Consider the following 24,330-nt stretch of genomic DNA (forward strand, 5'->3'; position numbering starts at 1 on the left):
GAAGCTAAATGCTATGACACATCTTTCTACTGCTACAGTCTCTCTACGGAATCCACTCACACAGACCTTTTTCATAACATAAGACAATACAACAAGGGACTCTGGAAATGGTCTGGTCGGCAGTGAAAACATCGTCGGGAGAGCCGGGGTTTGCGGTATGGTGAATGATGTTTTCTCTGAAGGTGCCTCAGCATTGGGGCTGCAGACAGTAGGTGTTTTGTCTAAACAGATGTCCGTGTCTCTGTGTTGCTTCCACTGGTCATGATCCCTGTCACACCTTCACTAATCACCCACTTCCTCCTCCAGTTCTACCTGCTGTCTTATATCATCATGACAGCACCACTAGAGATGAGCTGCTGTTCAGTCAAAATATTTGCATTCTGATCTAGCTCGTTTGTGGATGCAGTCAGTCAGACATCTGTTTAATGGAGCACTTTCAGCCGGTAAACTAAGCCCCTCCTCCCCAGCCTGGCTCCCATTAGGGTGTGACCATTATGGGGAGAGTCATCCCACTGGGCAAAAACTGGTTGAATCAACGTTGTTTCCACGTCATTTCAACAACAAAATGCAATGTGATGACGTTGAATCAACGTGGAAAACTGATTGGATTTACCCAACTTCTAACCTAAATCCAATGACATGGTGAAATGTTTTGCTGATTTCATGTTGAATTCACGTTAGTTGTAGGGTGTCCAATCAAATACGCATCTTTGGCCAAATGGTAAAATAATATGATAATATATTATAATATCATTTTGTAGATAATCCTTTAAGAAAACAAATAGTATTAAACTCATGTCTCTATCATAACACGTTCAAAAGTGATTAGAGTTTTTACCATTGTAGGATGGCCAAAATTATTGTGACTAAATCAATAGAGGCCTGAGAAAAAAGTGTTCAAAATATCCAGAAAATTGCATCAGGTCAGCTAGGCTGGATTCTGTGCATGATTTTAAAGCTTCTGTCTACCTGACAGGCTCACTTTCCCGTTGAACCCGTCATCTTTCTTCTCGAATCCACAGGACATAAAACAATATAGAGGTAAGATGGATATCAATTTGAGACATGACATGTAGTATTTTCATATTTTAGTATACGCTTTTCATAATAATTTTTTTAAATCATTTTGTTTTTCAAAGACTTCTCACAAAAACAAGTGTATCTCTGTGAAATCTCAACGGAGCACTGAGTGTATACCAAGCTTTATTTTCTTTTACATTTAATTCAGCTCGTGTCATGCTAATCTTGCTTTCTGCGACCTACGGAAACAACTTTGAAGACGACGAACAAAAATGTAAAATCCTCAAAAGTTGTTCGGAGAAACCTGCACCGCTATGTCAACAGAGCTCGGTGCTTTTTTTCGGGTGCATTAGGTTACAAAATCTGACTTTTGGGATATAAGGTTAATGAGATGCTAGAGAAAGGCCTTACTGAACAATCATATTTGTCTTGGTAAAATGTATTTTAGAACATCAGGAAGTGACAGTTCTTCACAGTGGGTGGGCACCCTATTAGTTGACAACTCAACCAAAAACACTAGACGTTGAGATGACGTCTGTGCCCAGTGGGATGTGTCTGCTCAGAACTAATCCCTATAGGAACAATAACACACATTCCCCTGAGCATGACCTGAGGAGTTTACCAAGTACAGAGATCTGAGCTTCAGCAAAGGTGGAACTAAAATACTGCAGCCATGGTTGATAAGGGACCCCTTTGCATGTAAAGACACTAGACATACATAATAAATACTGTACAGCGGAGTGGCAGTTAACAAATGTTTACTTCTTACTCCTCTCTACTGTACACTGAGTTTACAAACATTTAGGAACACCTGCTCCCTCAATGGAATAGACTGACCAGGTGAATCCAGGTGAAAACTATGATCACTCATTGATGTCACTCGTTAAATCCACTTCAGTCAGTGTAGATGAGACAATTGAAACATGGATTGTGTACACTGAGTACACAAAACATTCGGAACACCTTCCTAATATTGCTTTGCACCCACCCCTTTTAGCTCTCAGAACAGCCTCAATTCATTGGGGCATGGACTCGACAAGGTGTCGAAAGCATTCCACAGGGATGCTGGTCCATGGGGCGGCAGGTAGCCTAGTGGTTAGAGCATTGGGCCAGTAACTGAAAGGTTGCTGGGTTGAATCCCCGAGCTGACAAGGTAAAAATCTGTCGTTCTGCCCCTGAGCGAGGCAGTTAACCCACTGTTCCCTGGGCGCCGTGGATGTCGATTATTGCTGCCCTCCACACCTCTCTCATTCAGAGGGGTTGGGTTAAATACGGAAGAAACATTTCAGTTGAATGCATTCAGTTGTACAACTGACTAAGTATCCTCCTTTCCATGTTGACTCCAATACTTCCCACAGTTGTGTCAAGTTGGCTGGATGTCCTTTGGGTGGTGGACCATTCTTAATACACACGGGAAACTGTTGAGCGTGAAAAACCCAGCAGTGTTGCAGTTCTTCACACAAACCAGTGCGCCTGGCACCTACTACCATACCCCATTCAAAGGCACTTAAATCTTTTGTCTTGCCCATTCACCCTCTGAATGGCATAGATACACAGTCCACTTCTCAATTTTCTCAAGGCTTAAAATTCCTTCTTTAACCTGTCTCCTCCACTTCATCTCCACTAATTGAAGTGCAAAAGGGGGGTGCAGCTCAATATTAGGAAGGTGTTGTTGATGTCTTGTACACTCGGTGTATATAGAGCTCCAATTACTTTGTTTGACATTGTAACTTAATACCATCCAGTTCCTCCATGGTAGACAGAGAGGCCAATATGCCTCCTCTCACCACACGTGATGCATAGGGCCCAACTGCTGCTGAAATCAATTCCCCCATGTAATCTCCTCTGCCTTGCGCACAATGTGCCACTCTGGACGTATAGACTCAGTTTACTGTTTGGATGTGATGAGACTGGATGTTTCCTAATGCCACTATTTCTTAGTGTTCCATGGAGACGTGCAGAATACTCACCATATGATACCGTGTGATAGGAAGTCTCTCACAGACGTCGAATTACCACTCCACAGAATGCAGAGCGGAGAACATGCAGGACACAGGACAAGTGACCAATGATGTTGTGAAACAGGATATCACGTTTAGACTGAATGTTGAATTTGCCTTTGAAACGTACTAGTATGACTTGTGTAACAGTGTTTTTGTCTTGTTTTTAGAACGATCATATCTGTTCCGAAAAGTAAATTGCTCTTTACACACCAATGATCTGCAGACAGTTTGATCATCCAGATCCTACACGGCACATATGTTTCCCATTCTTACAGGAACCCCATTTGTAAAAGTTTGATAGAAAAATACAATCCTGGGGTCTCTCTCCCAGGTGGGGGGGCTTACATGATGATGAGCTAATAGGTCAGACATGTTGTGAGGTCTCATATCCTCTAAAGAGATCATTAACACCACATATACATTTAACTATCTCACATTTACCCACAATGCACAGTTCAAATGACTCCTTTCATAATGCAGGGGATACAAGTGAACAGTACTTCTTCCAGGAAAGGAAAAGTGGGACGGGAACAGTGAAGCTGCAGACTTCCGGTGTAATGGTGATTTCATCCTTGAGGGTGGCCACGCCAAGGATATCAACCCAAAGAATCCAATGTCTGTATCCTGTTGTCCTGAGAGACGGGGCGCATGTGGCGCAGGCCAGCACTCTCAATGATAAAACGTCAAATATAAAAGTGGATTTACTGGCTTCTTGCTCTGGCCAGATGTTGGCAGACCTTCTCTTCATTTCACTTGTAAAACAGAGAGGGAAGCAAGTGAGCATGAAAAGCATGAATAATTCCAGGGCATTCTTTCTGAGGAATTGTCTGAGCTGTCTTATGAAAGAAATGGCAGTATCTGTGAATACAGAGAGCGCTTTGCTGAAGATGGAATCCAACTGATAAAGCTATAGATGGACTATCAAATCTCTGAGGACTTCTTCCACCCAGTTCTGGAGCTCTCTGAAGATAAATTCACTGCGCTGCATGGACGTAAATCATTAGACAAAGGGGAAGAATCATTAGACAAATATCGACTTTACATCCTAATCGTTTGTTTGTATCTTGCAAAATGATTTAAAAGACATTGGGGGCAGGACAAGTGGGATAAACACATTGTATTGCTTTACATCCCCATATACATACAGGGAGACCTAATGTATTTTATTTTGTACTTTTGGGCAAGCCAGTGTATCCAGGGGCGATGTTGATAGTGATACCCATAGTGTACATGTTCCAGGACAAGGGACTGTCCTATGACAGTGGGCAATATGCTAGGGGCTGAGTGAGTGGGGGGTTTGAGGGTATAGACTGACGGACAGACTGACTGAGGGGAAAGTCCCAGTGAGCCAGACAGTCTGGACAGCTGGGAGAACAGAACAGAACAGCATCCAGCACACCATCACCACATGACATCAGATACTTTTCACTGATCAGCAAGGGGACTTTTTCTCATGAAAATGAAAGCTTCTAGGGAAACGTAAAACATGTTCTTTTTGAAGACAAGCTTTGGGGATCCAGATGAAGTCACTGCTCCTTTTAACACTGGAGGTTCACTGGCTGAGAGAGACCAGACACTTTTCACCGTTCAACAAGGGAGACTAATTTAACAGAGACATCTGGATTCTCTCTCAATGACACCTGGCGTAATTAGGACCAAATGACCACCTGGTCCAGACCCCCTTCTCCTTTTCTCTATCCTAGGGTTGTGTTAACGAGGAGACAGACCCCTGCAAAATCTTCCTCCACCAGTACAGGGAAGAGGTCAGAGACCTGGCAGTGTTGTACAACCTCTCCCTTAACATCAGCAAGACAAAGGATCTGATCTTGGACTACAGGAAACGGAAGGCCGAGCACACCCCCATCCATATCGACAGGGCTGTAGTGGAGCAGGTTGAGAGCTTTAAATTCCTCGGTGTCCACATCACTAAGGAATTATCATGGCCCACACACCAACACAGTCGTGAAGAGGGCACGACAATGCCTCTTTCCCCGTCAGGAGGCTGAACAAATTTGGCATGGGCCATCAGATCCTCAAAAGGTTCTACAGCTGCACCATTGAGAGCATCTTGACTGGCAGCATCAACGCTTGGTATGACAACTGCTTGGCATCCAACAGCAAGGCGCTACAGAGGGTAGTTCGTATGGTCCAGTAAATCACTGGGGCCGAGCTCCCTGCCACCCAGGACCTCTATACCAGGCAGCGTCAGAGGAATTGTCAAAGACTCCAGCCACCTGTCATAGACTGTTTTCTCTGCTACCGCACGGCAAGCGGTACCAATGCACCAAGTCTGGAACCAACAGCATACTGAACAGCTTCTACCCTCTTGCCATAAGACTGCTCAATAGTTATTTAAATATACTGAACAAAAATATCAACACAACATGTAAAGTGTTGGTCCCGTGTTTCATGAGCTGAAATAAAAGATCCCAAAAATGTGCCATACTCACAAAAATATAATTTCTCTCCAATTTTGTTAGCGAGTATTTCTCCTTTTCCAAGATAAGCCATCTACCTGACAGGTGTGGCATATCAAGAAGTTTATTAAACAGCATGATCATTAGACAGGTGCACCTTGTGCTGGGGACAATAAAAGGCCACTCTAAAATGTGAAGTTTTGTCACACAACACAATGCCACAGATGTCTCAAGTTTTGAGGGAGTGTGCAATTGGCATACTGACTGCAGGAATGGCCACCATAGCTATTGCCAAAGAATTTAATATACATTTCTTTACCATAAGCCGCCTCCAACATTGTTTTAGAGAATTTGGCAGTTCGTCCAACCGGCGCACAATCGCAGACCAAGTGTAACCACGCCAGCCCAGGACCTCCATATCCGGCTTCTTCACCGGCGGGATCGTCTGAGACCAGCCACCCGGACAGCTGATGAAACTGTGAGTTTGCACAACCAAAGGATTTCTGCTCAAACTGTCAGAAACCGTCTCAGGGAAGCACGTCTGCGTGCTCGTCATTCTCACTAGGGTCTTGATCTGACTGCAGTTCTGCGTCATATCCGACTTCAGTGGGCAAATGCTCACCTTCGATGGCCACTGGCACGCTGGAGAAGTGTGCTCTTCACGGATGAATCGCAGTTTCAACTGTACTGGGCAGATGGCCGACAGCGTGTATGGCGTCGTGTGGGCGAGCGGTTTGCTGACGTCAACTTCGTGAACAGAGTGCCTCATGGTGGCAGAGGAGTTATGTTATGGGCAGGCATACGCTATGGACAACGAACACAATTGCATTTTATTGATGCCAATTTGAATGCACAGAGATACAGTGATGAGATCCTGAGGCCCATTGTCGTGCCATTCATCCACCGCCATCACCTCATGTTTCAGGATGATAAGGAACGGCCCCATGTCGCAAGGATCTGTACACAATTCCTAGAAGCTAAAAATGTCCCAGTTCTTCCATGGCCTGCATACTCACCAGACATTGAGCATGTTTAGGATGCTCTGAATCGACATGTACTACAGCATTGTCCAGTTCCCTCCAATATCCAACTTTGCACAGCCACTGAAGAGGAGTGGGACAACATTCCCCAGGCCACAATCAACAGCCTGATCAACTCTTCGAAGGAGATGTGTCGCGCTGCATGAGGCAAATGGTGGTCACACCAGATACTGACTGGTTTTCTGATCCTGATCCTGTGACCAACAGATGCATATCTGCATTCCCAGTCATTTGAAATCCATAGATTAGGGCCTAATATTTTTTTTTCAATTGAATGATTTCCTTATATGAACTGTAACTCAGTAAAATCTTAGAAATTGTTGTGTATATATTTTTGTTCAGTGTAGTTAACCAATAGCTACCCGGACTATCTGCATTGACCCTTTTTGCACTAACTTTTTTGACTCATCACATATGCTGCTGTTACTGTTTATTATCTGTCCTGTTGCCTAGTCACTGTATTCCTACCTATATGTACATATCTACCTCAATTACCTTGTACCCCATGCACATCGACTCGGTACTGGTACCCTGTGTATATAGCCAAGTTATCGTTACTCATTGTGTATTTATTCCTTGTGTTAATATTTTTATATTATTTCTCTTTTTTTCTCTCTGCATTTCACTGTTAGTCTACACCTGTTGTGTACAAAGCATGTGACAAATACAAATTTGATTTGAAATTTGACACAAACCAGCTGCTGCTAACTGCTCTCTCTATGCCCATGTGGATTCAGATTCAGTGTAAATCCCTCTCTCGCCTCTTGTCTGTTTCTCTCTCTCTCTCTCTCTGTCACCTGTCATGATTGGAATAAATATTGTACAGACCTGGGGACCTGCAGACAAGGCGAGGGGGAGAGAGACAATGTTTATGTGTAATGTAAATTATCATGCATAAAACATTTCCTTGATGCGGAAAATTATCCCATGTTTGATTACTTGACCTATCTTAAAATGTCAAGTGTCAGGAGACCATGAGTAGATTATCCCAGACTTTCAAGTGCAATGAGTATATGATTACTGCTGTGGCCACGTTAGAATGTGTGTGGATGTTTGAAATGTACTCCAGTAATAACGCTAACTCTCTTAATTAGCCAAGAAATGAGTCAACAAATAGGTGAAAAGGACCAGATGGCTTCCATAAAGGTTTAAATGGGGCCTATTTCACAGTAAACATCCCCAACTCTCTCTGACACCCTCTGTGGCCCTCCAACTAAACACAACACCAACATAGCAGTCAACTGTGACATTTTGGTGGGAGTATTTTGATAGACTCGTTCGTTTAGAGAGGACGGGAGGGTAGAGGAGAGGATGAGTGTTGCCTGTCACCTCTCCCCTTTTCTCTCTTCAAAAAAGGAATTGTATGTGAGAGAGCAATCATACATGTACCGCGTATATATATTGCATAGTTTTGACTTGTGGCACACATTTAACCTCTAATTCCTCCCAAACCCGGATCCGGGAGCACCCCCCACAGTAAAAAAGCTGACTAGCATAGCCTAGCATAGCGTCACAAGTAAATACTAGCATCTAAATATCATTAAATCACAAGTCCAAGACACCAGATGAAAGATACACATCTTGTGAATCCAGCCATCATTTCTGATTTTTAAAATGTTTTACCCCAGGGAAGACACAATATGTAAATCTATTAGCTAACCACGTTAGCAAAAGACACCATTTTTTTACTCCACCAGTTTTTTACTCCATCAGTAGCTATCACAAATTCGACCAAATAAAGATATAAATAGCACTAACCAAGAAAAAACTTAATCAGATGACAGTCTGATAACATATTTATTGTATGCATATGTTTTGTTAGAAAAATGTGCATATTTCAGGTTAAATCATAGTTTACCATTGCAGCCACTATCACAAAACTCACCAAGCGACTAGAATAACTACAGAGCAACGTGTATTACCTAATTACTCATCATAAAACATTTCTTAAAAATACACAGCGTACAGCAATTGAAAGCACAGATCTTGTGAATCCAGACAATATTTCAGATTTTCGAAGTGTTTTACAGCGAAAACACAATATAACGTTATATTAGCTTACCACAATAGCAAACATCACAACAGCATTGATTCAAGCAAAAACATAGCGATWAGTATAAGYCACCAAAAGATATWAATTTTTTCACTAACCTTCTCAGAATTCTTCAGATGACAGTCCTATAACATCATATTACACAATGCATATAGAGTTTGTTCGAAAATGTGCATATTTAGCGGCACAAATCGTGGTTATACAATGAGAATAGTGGCCAAAAATTAGAGCAATCTGTCCGGCGCCATCTTGGAGAAGCACCTATTCTAATCGAAAACTATTCATAAACTTGACTAAAAAATACAAGTTGGACAGCTAATGAAAGATAAATTAGTTCTTAATGCAATCGCTGTGTTAGATTTTTAAAATTAACGTTACTAGACATACAGTGTGCGTTACAGCCAGACCAGTGCCTGCAAAAATGGCGACCAAACACTTTTACATTTTTCCACATAAATACGGAATAACATCATAAATAGCTCTTACTTTTGGATGAGCTTCCATCAGAATCTTGGGCAAGGTGTCCTTTGTCCAAAAGAATCGTTGCTTGGTTGTAAAACGTCGTCTTCAACTTCGGAATTAGCAGCTAACAATAGCCATGTGGAGCAGACATGCCCAATCCTCAAAATGCAATACTAAGGAAATTCCGAAAATAGCAATATACTCGCATAAACTGATATAACTCGGTTTAAAATAACTTCGTTATGATGTTTCTAACACCTATATCGAATTAAATTACAGACGGATACATCTAAGGCCGATAACTGAGCGTTCCAAAATTTCATCCTGAGGTCTTGCTTCGCGTCATGACGAACGACAAAAAGAGAGGTCCCTTCGTTCCTTGGAGCTTTATAAGCTCTGAGATCTACGTAGACACTCCAGTCCAATTCTCATTGGTTACTGACATCCAGGGGAAGGCGGGTGCAGTTCATGTCGACCCATAGGACACATACAGAGTTTTAAACTGATCTCAGAACAGAGCATCGTTTTCAGACCTTCGCAGTTCCTGTCATGATTTTCGCTGCAGAACGAGTTCTGTTTCACCCACAGACATAATTCAAACGGTTTTAGAAACTAGAGATTGTTTTCTATCCAATAGTAATAATAATATGCATATTGTACGAGCAAGAATTGAGTACGAGGCAGTTTAATTTGGGAACGCAAAATGTCGAAGTTGAAACAGCACCCCCTGTAGTGACAAAAGGTTAATGGTGATTTTTTTTGCTTACTGCTTATGTAAGCAAAGAGGTACGTGTATGGAAAAGGTCTGTGTGGTTGCAGGCGTAGGGAGATAAAACAGGGCTTGTGTCCGAAATGAGATGCCTGTGGATAGAAGCTGTTTGGCAAGACTGCCAAGGTATAATATGGGTGGGTTCACTGTAGGCTGTTGACTACCAGGGTGGTCTGCTACATTATGCCCTGTTATGCCTGTGCATGTACCGCCCAACTGTTGTTCTAGGACTCACTGTCAGTCCCCTAATTCCCCAACCCCCTGCTCTATATTTACGGTAGGAGAGGAATATGGAGGGGAATATGATTCATTCGATGGGAACAATATTGTTATGATTTGTTACTCAAACACAGATGTAACTCCGAATACGTTTTTCTAGGAATCAGCCAGGGAAACAGTGAGAGCTCTGCTGTAATTATGCCCAGAATTAACACATTTGGTGGGTGGCACCCTGGGAGGTAGACCAGACGCATGTCCAGCGTGGGTGTGAAAGAGGGAAAACGACAACTGTGTGTGTGTGTGTGTGTGTGTGTGTGTGTGTCTATTTATGTTTTATTGCATTCAATTCTGTGCAGAAATTGTTACATGTGTTAAGTTGCCACACTCTATGGTTCAGTAGAGGATAATTTATTTGTTTATATTGGATTTTGTTGACGCTTCATCAAAATAAATTCCACTGGCATCCTCACCACTAACCTCTGGCTTCCAGTCAAACAACATGGTCTCTTGTCTCCCATTATAAGGGACCTTAAAATGTGAAATAAACAAGGCTAAAAACAATCTGGTTTTGGTCATGGTATTCGACTGAGTTAAAGGTTATTTTCTCAGGCCACAAACTACAGTACTTATAAATGTGTTTATTTTTATGTACATCACCTGGAAATAAAGTTTTACACCGAAAGCTATCTGGATGGCAATCGCGAACTGCAATTACAACACACTGTGCATTTTACATCTCTCTTTATTGGGAATTTACACAGACCATAATGAGTTGAACTGCCCACCTGCTATGTTCCTTTCCTCAGGATTAAAGAGCAGCATGACGATAAAATCTTCTCCCGTCATCTCTCAGTCCTGAATGATGAGAACAGATAACATAAGGCTTGATCAACTCCTCACATTCCCACACAACCTTCCCTCAACACCTCCTCTCCCCCCCCGCCCCACCCCCCCCCCCCCCCCCCCCATCTAGAGCATGTGCCCCTCATCTGACATGTGCTCAGACTGCTCCACAAGAACCATGCTTTAACTATCTCTCATCACGTAGGCTACAGTACCACCTGGCCTCCTAGGATCCCGTGGGCTGTGTGCTGTTCATACATTCACCTAACCCAGACAAACTCTTTGGGTGTGATTTTAAACTGATGTGAATGACAGTACAGATCTCTCCCAACTGGAGCAGCTAAGGCTAGCTCTAAGCGTAATGAAACACATCATCAGTTTTTTTAGTTTTTTATTTAACCTTTATTTAACCAGGTAGGCTAGTTGAGAACGAGTTCTCATTTACAACTGCGACCTGGCCAAGATAAAGCAAAGCAGTTCGACACATACAACAACACAGAGTTACACATGGAATAAACAAACAGTCAAAAATACAGTAGAAAAAGTCTACATACAGTGTGTGCAAATGAGGTAGGATGAGGGAGGTAAGGCAATAAATAGGCCATGGTAGCGAAGTAATTATAATATAGCAATTAAACACTGCAAGGGTAGATGTGCAGAAGATGAATGTGCAAGTAGAGATACTGAGGTGCAAAGGAGCAAGATAAATACATAAATAGTATGGGGATGAGGTAGTTGATGGGCTATTTACAGATGGGCTATGTACAGGTGCAGTGATCTGTGAGCTGCTCTGACAGCTGGTGCTTAAAGCTAGTGAGAGAGATATGAGTCTCCAGCTTCAGTGATTTTTGCAGTTCGTTCCAGTCATTGGCAGCAGAGAACTGGAAGGAAAGGCGGCCAAAGGAAGAATTGGCTTTGGGGGTGACCAGTGAGATATACCTGCTGGAGCGCGTGCTACGGGTGGGTGCTGCTATGGTGACCAGTGAGCATCCAATTTGTTGAGTAGAGTGTTGGAGGCTATTTTTTAAATGACATTGCCGAAGTCGAGGATCGGTAGGATGGTCAGTTTTACGAGGGTATGTTTGTTTGGCAGCATGAGTGAAGGATGCTTTGTTGCAAAATACGAAGCCGATTCTAGATTTAATTTTGGATTGGAGATGCTTGATTTGAGTCTGGAAGGAGAGTTTACAGTCTAAGCAGACACCTAGGTATTTGTAGTTGTCCACATATTCTAAGTCAGAACCGTCCAGAGTAGTGATGCTGGACGGGCGGGCAGGTGCGGGCAGCGATCGGTTGAAGAGCATGCATTTAGTTTTACTTGCATTTAAGAGCAGTTGGAGGCCACGGAAGGAGAGTTGTATGGCATTGAACTCATCTGGAGGTTAGTTAACACAGTGTCCAAAGAAGGGCTAGAGGTATACAGAATGGTGTCGTCTGTGTAGAGGTGGATCAGAGAATCACCAGCAGAAAGAGCAACATCATTGATGTATACAGAGAAGAGAGTCGGCCCGAGATTTGAACCCTGTGGCATCCCCATAGAGACTGCCAGAGGTCCGGACAACAGGCCCTCCGATTTGACACACTGAACTCTATCTGAGAAGTAGTTGTTGAACCAGGTGAGGCAGTCATTTGAGAAACCAAGGCTGTTGAGTCTGCCGATAAGAATGTGGTGATTGACAGAGTCGAAAGCCTTGGCCAGGTCGATGAATACGGCTGCACAGTAATGTCTCTGGATATCAGTATTGATATCCAGGAGAGATGGATTAGATCACATGTGTCAAACTCAAGGCCCGCGGGCCAGATGTGGCCCGCCAGGTCATTTTATGTGGCCCGCGAGAGCTTAAAAGTTTTGAGTGTCTAAAAATAAATACCAAAAAATAAATTAAGAGCGTGCTTTGACCAAAAACTACATTCCCACAATGCCTTTCGACTACGCTAGCCACGGCAGTGTCCATGCCAACGAGTGGAATTGAGATATAAATAATGATCCCAAAATGTCCAGAAAGAGAAAAGTTGATGCAGACGGAAGACTGTTTCAAGAAAGATGGGAAGGCGAATACTTGTTTGCGCTTCAAGGAGAAGACGGTTAGTCTTTTTGTAGAGCGGTGTTCGTTTCAAAGATACACATTGCGTCGACATTTTGACACCAAACACGAGCTAAGTACGCTAAAGCTAGCCTTCAAGAAAAGCAACAAATTGCCAAGAATTAAAAGGCAAACTGCGGGGCAGCAGAGTTTGTTCATGAAATCCACAGCCAAAACGAGGCCGCGGTGAAAGCTAGCTTCATTGTGGCTGAAGAATTAAAAGGCAAACTGCGTCGCGCAGAGTTTGTTCATGAAATCCACAGCCAAAAACAGGCCGGTGAAAGCTAGCTTCATTGTGGCTGAAGAAAATCGCCCACGCTTCCAAGCTTTTTCAGAGGGAGCGTTTTTGAAGCAGTGCTGCTGAAGGTCTGTGAGCAGGTGTGTCCCGACCAGTTACAGACTTTTAAAAATGTCAGTTTATCAAGAAAACCATCGTCGACCGAGTGAAGAACTAGCAGAAAATCTTACAACACAGCTGGCCGAGGAGCAACGCAGCTACACAGCTTTTTCATTAGCTGTTGATGAAAGCACAATAACACGGACACAGCGCAGTTATCAATTTTTATTAGAGGCGTAAAGTCGGACCTCTCTATCACTGAGGAGCTGTTGGATGTGGCTGCAATGCATGGGACCACGACGGGACAGAACATTTTTGATGCTAGAGACGTCGTAAGTAAAAATGCATTGCAGGGGAAAACTTGGTAGGATTAATACAAGACGGTGCACCGGCAATGTGTGGAGGAAAAGTGGCTTGGTTGGCTAATGAAGGGGAAAATGCAAAAAATGAACTTCACACGCCTTTGATAACGTATCATTGCATTATCATCAAGAAGCTTGTGTGTGAAGGTGCTGGGGAGAGGACATTGTGACCACAGTCATGAAAACAGTGAACTTCATTCGGGCGCGTGCCTGAATCACCGCAGTTCCAGCAGTTTTTGCTGGAAGATGGCTCGGAACACGGATGTGCTGTACCATACCAGAAGTGCCGTGGCTGAGTAGGAGCAAAGTCCTCAAGCGATTTTTCGAGCTCAGAAAGACATTGCTCTTTTTATGCAGAGTAATAAAACTCATGTCTGAACTATCAGATCCAAAGTGGATGTGTGACTTTGCTGTGTTGTTGTGACATAACGACCATCTCGCCAGCTGAATCAGAAGCTGCAGGACGCAACAGTCATCACGCAATGTCCGACACGATCACGCTCTTCCAGCGTAAATTGGACTTATGGATGTGCAAGTGAAACAGGACAATCTTGTTCACTCCTGTTGTCAGAGCATTGTCAGCCTCATTTCCCGAGAGACTTTTCATGTGCTCAGTTGGCTACCAAACTGAGCTGGTTAAAAGACTGGTTTGATCGGCGCTTCTCTGACTTCAGAGCACAACAGTCTGGCTTTGACATCTTTGCCAATCTTTCACGCACGATGTCTGCACTGCACCCCAACCTTCAGATGAGCTAATTGAGCTCAAAGCGACAGTGGCCTGAGAGCAAAGTTCAGGATGCTACATCCGGACTTTTACCGTTCTGCCGCCTCCTGTTTGATGACAGCTTCGATTCATGTCCCGTGTTCTGTCATGTTTGGGAGCACCTATCTGTGCGAACAGTTTTTTCACTAATGAATCTGAACAAAAACAAGCACAGATCACGCTCACGGTGACAACCTCCATGCTGTTCTACGCACTTGCCTCAGCCACAGACCTAAAACCAGACATTGCACACTGGTCTGGAAAACGGTGTCAGACATCTGTCAGAAAACACACAGCAAGCCTTTTTTTTTAAACTTAATTAAATATTAATAAATGTATTCAACAAGAAGAAGAACAGTTAAACTGTGTGCAATAATGATTTGCTTGCATTTTGTTTTGTGTTTATCATTCAGAACTGATAATCACGATGTAGAGAGGAATCCACTTGTGTGTTCAAGACAGCAGCATCTCCTCATCAAAGACTAACGAAAACTTGACCAATATAGTTGTGGAACTGAGTCAACCTTTTTTTGGTATTTTAGTTGTGTTACATATTATTGTCTTGTGCTGTAGTATTATTTAATGTTTGCAGTTATGTGTGTATGCAGACAACTTGTTGTCATCATCAACATCAGTTGTGCCGGTTGTGCGCCTTTGTGTAAATGTTACATGTTACATGTTCTTTGCAGCTAAGTTTTATGTTATTTTTCTTTATTCACTTGGACAGTTTGATCCTTCATTAATGGAGTTATGTGGGTTTTCATAAGCTGACAAAATTTAAAAGGATTTATGTTAGAGCTACAAGCAAACATATATTTTCTATGCAACTGTAATTGTCACTTGAATAAGTTATAATAAATAATGAGTTATTTAACATTAAGGAGGAGTTACATTTATTTTACATTACATTCGATTACATTTATAAGTTACATCTGGCCCTTTGAGGACAGCCATTATGCTGATGTGGCCCTCGGTGAAAATGAGTTTGACACCCCTGGATTAGATGGATTAGAATTCTGGCCCAGAGAGTGAGTGCAGCTCATCACTCCACCCCCCACAGTGAGGCCCCAACCATTGACAGTATAAAAGGGCCCAACCCTGAGGCCCTAAACTATGGGGATGACATCATGGCAAAGGCCAGGAAACCCCCATAGTGGGACTACTGAGAGGGGCAAGACCTCTTTCTAAATAGTGTGGAGTTAATGGGCCTACAGACAAGGACAGGCAGTGTTGGGGATATGAGCACACTGCTCCTATGTCTAATGGTTCATTTGCACATTAACACATCTCATCTCCTACTTTAGCATGGCCATGGGTTTGTGAACTGGGGGACTCTTCAGCGTGGGTAACTAGGGAAGAACTGGAACAAGGAGGTCAAAAACTGAGATGAGGTAATTGGGGGTTTATTGAGATTCCGTGACTTAATCTGTTCCTCTACTGACATTGTTGTCGCAATAAAGAACGGAACCGTAAGCCCAAGTATGAATAATTATGAGAACTATTAAAGAATCAATGGTTTAATATGTTTAGTGTCCTAAGCAATAAACTCAATAACTGGGTTTCCGGGATATGTCAAAACACCACTCCCCTTGTGCTTGAAGAGCCTAGTTTAGGTCCGCGTCAGCTAAACAAGGTTTATGTGACCCGAAAAGAAACTCAGCTGCTTATAACTTTGAAAATATTTTCTCCTCTGCACAGGAAATTGTCTTTTGACTCATCAAACATACCCAGTTACCAGTTTTGATAGGGCTACCCTGTCTGGGGAAATGGTGCATGTGAAAATATCTCATTGAGTGTAGTTGACAGAAACGTCGCCAAGGGCATTGCATAAGAGACTCCTATTGTAAGTCACATAGAAAAGTATTCCAATGTCACTGGTAACTGGTCCCTGTGGAGATGAGCTAGCTTGTCTTGGACACAGAGGGCAAACAGACAAGGCTAGTGTCTGAATAGACTGTGGGGAATACCCAGTTTTGATGTTCTTCCACTTATTAACTAGGAATGATGCCCTCAGAACTTTCACAGGCTTTCCAATCATACATGGGGAGAAACAACTACAGTACACTTACTGGGACTGGGAACTAAATCAACAAAAAGGCAAATCTTATTTTTTTGCTTGAGATGAATATTATGTTTCTGAAATGTCCCTTTAACATTTTCTTCATATGAGCTAAGACTAGGATCCACTTTTAGTTTTACAATGGGTGGATACATAATCAAAATATCAGACTGAAGAGACACTGGACTCATCTGCCAGGAACTTCTATTTCCGAAGTCAGGACACACTAGGGATATGGAAATGGGGGCGCCTGAGTCTGACCTCCTGCTGCAATGACACTGAAAAACATTTATTCCTATAAATTACCAATGTCTCCCCTCTCACATTACAACCTATATGGTGATTTGATTTCACAGTTGGAGAACACATCATCGACTAAGGGCACTGTAGCTGTCAGTAGAAAGACAGTGGTGGCTGTACTGTACTATACTGCCAGGTTCTAGCTGCTTCTGTTCAACAGCAGTTTCACCTGGCCAACGTCAAAGACATGGATGGCGACAGGTTTGTAAGTGGAACCAGACAACAGGAGCTCTACCACATGAAGCCTCCTCTCCTGGAATCAGTCCAACATGCAGCTCACCAGGTACAAGGTGGAGACAGACAAAATCTAGACATATGAATTCCTTCTTCACCTGTCCTCCTTAAAAAGTTCTCAAATGAGGTACGGAGCAGTGATAAAAGCATCGCCAAGGAGTCCCAAATCCACTTGATAATGCTAAGCTTCCTTCTCACTCACACGGATGACCTTTAAGCATTATCTTGGAGGATTATTGAATTACTACCATAGGCTGCAAGACCAATGCATATAGATACAATGGTTAGGTTTTGCTCCCCAACAACTGACAAACTTTCCATAGACTATTATCCAGAATGTCTGTGAATCATATACTGTACACTTGTTGGCAAAGTTTTTTTTGTTACTATGACAATACTGAAACTTACCCCCTCACCAACCACAAACAAATCCTGCGACTTAGCTCATTGTGCCCGTGGCAACAGTAAAGTGGGTTGTGTCAGCCCTGTAAATCCCTGGGTGTGGATAAAGACTAAGAGAAACACAGAAAATGGGCTGACAATCAGAACACCACAGAAACATTCCCTCAGTCTATGAGGGTGGTCAAAATCTTGGACATCTTCGGAGAGCAGGTAAGAATGGTTTCGAAAACATTATTGTTGTGGTGGGAATGTTGGAAGGCTCGGTGTTAGAAATTGTCCCTAAAGGCTTGTGTGAGAAACACCCACATATGGTTTCTCTTAGATTGTTGACAGATGCACTAAAACAATATATAAGTACTGAATCCATTCCAGAATGACAAGCCTTCTTTTTTCGTAATAATGTCTTGGGTGGGAAATTTGGTTACAAAAAAAGCAGAAGTTCAAAGGATTTGGGAGATGAATTGGTCACGGGTCAAACTGTACCTATTGCATTGAGATATTCCCATCTAGTTAGATTGACACCAGTCCTCTAATCAAAATGACAACCCAGTTCCATCCACTGTGATCCTCTAATCAGGGCCTGCTCTGTAAACTCAACTCACAACTGGTTATGATCATCACTGAAACCGCAGGCAAACATTTACTCTTCAGCTGTAATAGGCCTGATTACTGCCCACTGTCATTCTCACAAACAAAAAAGAAAGACAAATAGACATAGCAGACCACCGTTTATAGTACTGCTTCCAGTGACAGGATCATTGTATACTTAAATGTATATGCATATAAATGTGTAAATGGATCTGTGATAGGTAAGTGTTGGATTGTTTCTATTGTGACATTACATTGATGTATGTGTTTGTTATGTTGGGTGTACTGTATGTGTCTGTGAGGGTGGGGTAACTTTTATTATGCTTTCTTGGCCTGAGCTCACTTCTAAAAGGGATGTCAATCTCAGTGACCTCGCTAACATGAGGACCAAGTATTCTTCGCAAAATAGGTACTGTTTAAGACATTGTTGTGTAAATCTACTTTATTGCCTCTGCACAACTAAAAAGGCAAACATTTTCCTGATGTTTTTTGATACATTTTTACATTTACTGTTTATTGAAGTTTCATAACCATTATTCAATCATATGGAATTCCTTGGTACCTGACAGGATTAAATGGTGAGGGTGTGAGGGGAAATGTGTGCAGAAAACAAACATTACTTTCATGGCATGATACCTGTCTTGTTTTGCACACTTTGTACAAAATAATAAAATGCAGTACTACAGGATATTTCTTAACGTAGCTCTTTATTAGCTAGCTATAACTGGCATGTTCACGTATCGCCAACCAGGATCAAACTGACCATGACCTAACCATTTGGGTGGTCTTAACCAATCATAGCACAGTATGATATGGCGGTAAAATGCATCCAATTATAATTCAGTATGTTTACACATATGAATATTACATCCCCCTTCTTTTAAAACAAAAGAAAAATGTTTACATATTCTAAGCGTTTCTTTTGAAAACATGCTCTGCAGTTTGAACTCAAGGTAAGTAACCATTTATATTGCATACTACACCAGCTGAATCAACATAGACTCTGAAACAATGATCCAACATACTGTTACTTTTCGAAAAAGGGATTCTCAGCAACTCAGCTTTCACAGTGGAAATACATCTTAACATTTCAAACAAATACAATACCAAAGCATTTCAAGTGAACTTTCAATAACAAGTTTACAGTCTGGAACTCTTTTAGGGCAGCGATCCGCCTACACCCTTTGACATTTCACAGGTCTAGGACAGCTCTGGGCTTGACCTCTCTTCCTGACCTTGTGCGATATGATGCTGAGCATGCTTCTGTGTCAGTCAACAGTTCTTGTGGTGTTGCAGGTAAGTATGGTGTATGCTGTGCTGTGTGTGTGTTTAGTCCATCACGTTCTCTTTCAGGGGAACAGTTCATCTCATCAGTGTGTTGTTCTTTTGTGTTCAGTAGGTGACGACGATTGCGGCGGTACACCGCTCCTTCTGCGGTGCGGACGTGATATGAACGTTCAGTGTCAGCTGGCTGGATGACGACTGCTGGCTTCCACAGGCCATGCTCTTGGATTCTAACTGACTCTCCGTCAATCAGTGGTGGCAGTGGTCTAGCTGACCTGTCGTAGTATCGCTTTGGTTGTTGTTGTCTCTGTGCACGTTTTCCATGCATTTCCTTGTAGCTGACGACCTCAGGTTGCAGCTGCTGGTTGGTGCTGGGAAGGATTGAGCGAAGTCTGCGGCTCATCAACAGCTGGGCTGGTGATTTGAAGTTGTCAACTGGAGTGTTGCGGTATTCAAGGAGACTGAGATAGGGGTCTCTCTTGTCTGCTTTTGCTTTATCCATGAGTGATTTAGCAATCTGCATTGATTTTTCAGCAAGGCCATTACTTTGAGGGTAATGCGGGCTTGTGGTGACGTGTGAACTCCCATGCTTTTGTGAAGGATTCAAACTCATTTGATTTGTAACAGGGCCCATTGTCAGATATTAAAGTCTCTACAATGCCATGCCTGGCAAAGGCTGCTTTCAGCTTGTGTATCACAGCTGCAGATGTGGTGCTGTGAAGCTTGTCGAGTTCGAAGTATCTGCTGTAGTAGTCCACTGTTACGATGTAGTCCTCGTTGTTCCAGGTAAACAGATCGGTTGCCACGACCTGCCAGAGTCGGTCTGGGATACAGTGAGGTAACATTGGCTCTTTGGTGTTTGAGAGGCGTCGTTCAAGACATATGGCACATTTACCAACAATGTCCTCTATTTGTTTGCACATTCCGGGCCAAAACAAAATGTCCCGTGCTCTCTATTTGCACTTTTCCATGCCCATGTGTCCAGCATGGATCTTTGTCAAAATCTATTCTCTGAGACTGGTAGGAATGATGATTTTCTCTCCTTTGAAAATTATTCCGTTGATCTGTGATAGTTCATCACGATGGTTCCAGAATTCTGAGACGCTCTGAGGCCATCCATCCTGTATGACTTTCCTCAGCTGTGCGAGTTGTGAGTCCTTTTCTGTTTCTGCTTGGATCTCCTTCAGTTTTGTGTCACCAACTGGTAAGTTGCTGTACACAGTGTCCACTGGCATGTCCATGCCTTCACTGAGGCTGCTGTCCTTATAGGTAAGAAACTTCCTGGAGAGTGTCTCTGCGACAGGGATGTCTTTGCCTGGACGGTGAGTGATTGTGAAGTCATATTTTTGTAGTTGAAGGATCATTCTCTGTAGCCTTGGCGGGGCTGCGGCTAGTGGTTTCCTCATAATTGACTCAAGGGGCTTGTGGTCGGATTCCACAATGACTTGTCGTCCATATATGTACTGATGGAAACGTTTACATCCGAACAGAATGGCGTAGAGCTCCTTTTCGATTTGAGCGTAGTTGATTTCACAGTCTGTGAGAGATTTGGAAGCGTAGCCGATGGGCTTTCCTTCTTGCAGTAGCACTGCACCTAGGCCATACTTCGACGCGTCCACTTGGAGTCTGTGCTCTTTGTCGGGGTCGTAGTAGGCAAGGATTGGTCCTGGTTCTCTCGTGATCAAGTCTTTCACATTCTGGAAAGCAATGTGGTGTTGCTTGTCCCAGAGAAACTCACTGGACTGCTTTAGCAGTTGACGCAGGGGTGCATTCGCATTGGAGAGGCTGGGTGCGAACTTGGCTAAGTAGTTGACCATGTCAAGCACTGTTTCCAGCTCTGCACAGTTCTTTGGTGGCTCCATTTATTTTATGGCTAAGATCGTCTGTGGATCTGGCTTGATTCCAGTCGCTGTAAGAAGATGTCCGAAGTAGCTGACCTCTGTAGCGCCGACTGTGCTCTTCTCGGGGTTGAGCCGGACTCCTCTCTCGCGGGACCATTGCAGCATCACGCGGAGGTTTCGGTCGTGCTCCTCTTTGGTTCGACCATAGACAAGGATGTCGTCCACAATTGCCACAACTCCGTCGAGGCCTTCGTACACTTCGTCGATCTTTCGCTGAAACTCGTCTTGGGCTGAGATAATCCCAAAAGGCAGGCGACGGAACCTGTAGCGTCCAAACGGTGTGTTGAATGTTGTGAGCTTAGATGACTCTTCTGTGAGCTTGATAGCCCAGTAGCCTGATCAAGCGTCCATGTCACTGAAGTAGTGTGCTCCCGCTAGCTTGTGTGTGATGCCATCTAGCGTCGGTAAAGGATAATGGGGGCATTTGATAGCCTTGTTCAAGTCTCTTGGGTCGAGACATACTCGGAGCTTGCCTGTGCGTGGTTTCTCCACCACCACTAACGCATTTACCCAGTCAGTCGGTTCTGTAACCTTGGTGACTATGTCAGATTGCTCCATGCTCTCCAACTCTTTCTTCAGACGGGCACGGAGAGCAGGGGGATTTTTCTCGGTGGGTAGACCACAGGGATTGCGTCTGGGTCAAGGTGAATGGTACATTCTCCTAGGAATAATCCTATTCCTGTAAAAACATCAGCAAAATCAGCAAACCTCCAGTACATTGTCTGTCTCTACTGGTGCTGTCACTGATAAAACTAGCTTGATGAGGTCCATGTCTAAACATGCTTTAAGACCTAGCACTGCAGGTGCTCTAGTGTCAACAACATAAAAGTCCAACATCATGTCACTTTCCTTGTATTTGCATTTGAAAGTGCATGTGCCTTTTACTGGGAGCTGTTCACCACCATAACCAGTCAGTCTGCGCGTGGTGGGCTGTAGCTCACACTCAGATGTCAAGCTGCAGTACTTATTCAGAGGAATAATGTTTACTTGTGCACCAGTGTCTGGTTTGAACTTTAGCTTTGTGCCTTGTGTTCCTATCTCAATGTCAGCAAAGGCTTGCTCTGTCTCTGATATTTGACTTTTCTGTGTCACTGAATCAATAAACAGTTCATCAGCGTTTGACTCTGATTGACATTTCATCTTCACTCACTGTGTGTACTGTTTTTCCACGGTAAGCTCTGCACACTTTTGCAGTGATTCCATTTTCCACATTTAGTACACTGTTTGCCTTTAGCTGGGCAATTTCCTTGTTCGCTATGCACTTTGTATCCACAATATCCACATGTTTTGGGGCGTTTTGAGTCTGTGTCGCTCTGTTTTGGAGTCATGTCTCTCTCCTTCTAAAACGCGCTCTCTGTGCACCGGAGGTGTGCTTTGATGCCTGCCTAACCGCATGCACTGCTTGTTCACGTGATGCGCTCGTGCTACCGCGCAAAATGGTTTTCATCTGAGCCTGTGCTAGCTCGTGAGATCTGGCTATGTTGATAGCTTTGTCCAGCGTTACCTCAGACCCAACATTCAAAAGTTTCTCTCTCACTCGCGGTGAGTGTATTCCAAATACAATACGGTCCCTGACCATCTCATCCTTGTTTGCATAATCACAGTCTTTCACAAGCAGACGCAGCTCTGTCACAAACTGTTCAAAAGACTCGCTAGCTCCCTGTACTTTCTCATGGAATTGGTACCTAGCGAATATCGTATTGGTCTTCGGCACAACATATGCTTCAAAACGATCGTAGTATGGTTTCAGTACCTTTGATTCAGCCTCGGTAAGTGTCCATGTGTTGTAAATATCTCTCCCTTTTTCACCGATCCAGAGGAGCAAGTAGCTGCATTTTCCCTCTTCTCCTCTGTCCTTCAGACAGAGGAGAACATTAGCTCCACATGCTGTTTGAACTTACGCCATGCATCGGGTAAGTTTGTAGACTCCCAGTCCATTCGAGGAACTCCAGAAAAATCCATCTTGAAAGACCTTTAACTCTGACACCATGTCTTGTTTTGCACACTTTGTACAAAATAATAAAATGCAGTACTACAGGATATTTCTTAACGTAGCTCTTTATTAGCTAGCTATAACTGGCATGTTCACATATCGCCAACCAGGATCAAACTGACCATGACCTAACCATTTGGGTGGTCTTAACCAATCATAGCACAGTATGATATGGCGGTAAAATGCATCCAATTATAATTCAGTATGTTTACACATATGAATATTACAATACCCTAATGAAAGACTAATGATGATTCACTCAATTTCCCTGATTGCCCGCGCTCCTGCTGCTGTTTCCTAAACTCAATGTTCCATAAGTCCATAAAAAAATAAATCACATAGCTATGCATCTGCAATATTCATCGGCATCAAACACAAGTAGTATATACCAATGCAAAGCCATCACATTCATTCCTATACGAAGACTCAATAGCACATTGAAGCCAAACGAAGTTGGTTAAGATACTCTTAGTCAATATACACAACATAAGGATTTCCCCTCGATCACACATTGTAAAAGAGCCAACTTCGTCGTCAATGTTTAGTTATACAGAAATCACGAAACATGCAGAAAAGCTGCTGCGTTGTTCAATGTACATGTAAACAGGTCAAAAGTCCCAACCTGCGGTTCGCAATGCTCCCATGTAGGGAAATAGAGCCTGCAAGAAGAGCCCTGTGACTTTAGACTATTCATCGTGGGAAGTGTTGGTCCCGGTGTCCAAGTAGGCTAAACGTAGCTATGTGTGTGGAAAACATTTAATCACAGGTAATACATTTAACTTGTTTAGTATAGTCAATTTGTAACGTCACCCACTAGTTGTAGCTGTATAGTCTGTCTGTTTGTTGTTGGTCTTGGCTAGCTTAATGTTCGGGTCGGTAGCTATCTAGCACTCACTCACATGGCTGCTAGCACATTCATGAAAAAGGGCATGAGGGAAGCCGTACAATATTACGTTTTTCTATGTAGCGAAAACGCTCGGGAGCAGGCAATGTTGAAAAGTAATCTTTAGACGTTGTACTTTTCTTAAATGTAATTGACTAAAACTAGCAGACAACAAGAAAAAGGTGACGTTTTTTGCAGTGAGCCAATGGGATAACCTAATGTGGCAAACCTCTTCAAGGTTATGAGCGTTTGTCACAAATTAAGTGGGAAACTGTCACCAAATTACCCCAGAATGAGAGTTCTTTCGAACAGGA

General features: G+C 43.1%; 1 protein-coding gene across 3 annotated transcripts in view; it reads left to right on the forward strand.

Annotated features, from left to right (window-relative positions):
- Positions 1-17,430: 17,430 nt before the first annotated feature.
- LOC111957993 (uncharacterized) overlaps positions 17,431-24,330 on the forward strand; it is a 53,743-nt gene continuing 46,843 nt past the window's right edge. For all 3 annotated transcript variants that reach the window (XR_011474669.1, XM_023979154.3, XM_070436865.1), the window contains exon 1: positions 17,431-17,577. The gene's annotated coding sequence lies outside the window, so the exon portion shown is untranslated. The remainder of the gene's footprint in view (positions 17,578-24,330) is intronic.

The sequence above is a fragment of the Salvelinus sp. IW2-2015 genome, linkage group LG33, assembly GCF_002910315.2.
Source record: "Salvelinus sp. IW2-2015 linkage group LG33, ASM291031v2, whole genome shotgun sequence".
Classification (NCBI taxonomy): domain Eukaryota; kingdom Metazoa; phylum Chordata; class Actinopteri; order Salmoniformes; family Salmonidae; genus Salvelinus; species Salvelinus sp. IW2-2015.